Consider the following 1,745-nt stretch of genomic DNA (forward strand, 5'->3'; position numbering starts at 1 on the left):
GCACATACCAGGGAGGATGACATCATTGCAAGTTCTTCCCTTGTCTTCTGCGTGTTTTTGCCATGTCCACAAGATATCCCAACATGATGATCTACAGATGATCCAGATTAGCTGTCCAGATTTGTTGGATTGCAACTGCCATAATTCCAGCCAAATCCGGGGAAAGTTGTTCAAATTATTTGACTAGTTTGAGGCAGGGTCTTCCCACAATACTGTACTTATTTTGAATAGACTGGAAAGAGTTTGTGCAATAAGAGTTTTATATACCAACTCCCTCAGTGGCCAAGCAATTTAGGCCTTGGTGGAATCAAACCCAGTACTTCACCTCTTTCATGTTACTCCTATTGTTTTCCCCCCATTTTGTTCATAATATTAAATTGATTGGAACAACTGTTATTTAAAAACCTGTTTTCGGAGCCTCTTGAACTTGTTCCAGATTAACTATCTCAGAGCAGGCATGCAAGGGAATGTCATTCCATTTGTTTTTTTATAAGACCTTACCCAGACTTGCATGTTTTTTTCAAAACCGAGAAAGCATTCAAGATGTTAACAATTTGAACATAGGAGACCACAAAAATGACAGATTCATCCATCATTCAAATAATATTCAAACTTAAGTTGCTTTGAAGATACCAGGTTATTCTACATGTGGCTGAATGAATGTAAATATGGAGTGTTTAATGCAAAACAGAATTCTTGTCCTCTGTTGATGCGAAGCACATGACTAGAAACCAGTTAAATGATATCAGGAGGCATTATGCATCTCTAACTGATGTTATGAATTATAACTGATATTATGTGATTCACTGATGTTCATTATTATCTCAAAGAAATTCTAAATATTTCTGCTAGCTTTCGTTTTTACCATTGGTCTACTTGTCACAAGTGATTAGAAGGCACAAGCTGAGTTAGCGGACTGCCAAAAGTATAGCTGGAATGTGGAAATGTGCGTCCTTTCTCTCCATGAAATGCAGAAACTTAATTGGCTGCTGAAGAAAATAAAAATAATCCAGCTAAGAGGGCTGGCGATGAGGAGAAAATAATATTCATTCCGTGAAATATCAGTCTGCTGCCTTTTTTATATTAGAAGCGACTTTCCTAAGCAGCCTGCATGGAAACCCAGCTAGTGGAAATAGAGTATCTGTTCCAGGATCTATTCTACTCAGCATCTTTCCTAGACATGCAGAACAAGGCTTTCCTTCTTGTCCAGTGTAGGAGAACATCTGGGTAGTGAAAGGATGGAGAGATGCATGCCTTTCTTCTCACCCTACTGGATTGCTAAATTGGAGAAGATTAAGCTGTATCCAGTTTAGAATGAGGTGAGCTGGACCTTTGCTTTGCAGCGTGCTAGCTTTCCATTGAAAAATTAGCTTTCTTTAATAGAAACCATCTGGGAGCCAAGGAATCTGGTGGGCACCAAGATAAATGTCCACAAGTAGATTGTCCTCCTGCCAACTGCCTTGTTAGGGACCCTGAGAATAGAAGGGTGGGTTATGATCTTAAAGCAACTTGAGTTTAATTGGAATACTGAAGAAGCTCCTATGGTATTGGTAATTTCTAAATGGCATTCTCTTGCTGTTCCTGCTTTTTAAAAACGAGTGTGCAAATGTGAGATAGCTCAAAAAAGTCCAAAGGAATGAAAAGGCGGTTTCTCTCTTCACTAACTTTCTCAAAGTGTAAGGTGTTTTGGTTCAAATACTGTTGTTCATAATACCTATTGATGGGATATTCTGCATTCTTACTTT

The sequence above is a fragment of the Python bivittatus genome, unplaced genomic scaffold (assembly GCF_059951505.1).
Source record: "Python bivittatus isolate LINGU-HERP-01145 unplaced genomic scaffold, Pbiv_v1 ctg000020_np1212, whole genome shotgun sequence".
In the NCBI taxonomy this organism is placed as follows: Eukaryota; Metazoa; Chordata; class Lepidosauria; order Squamata; family Pythonidae; genus Python; species Python bivittatus.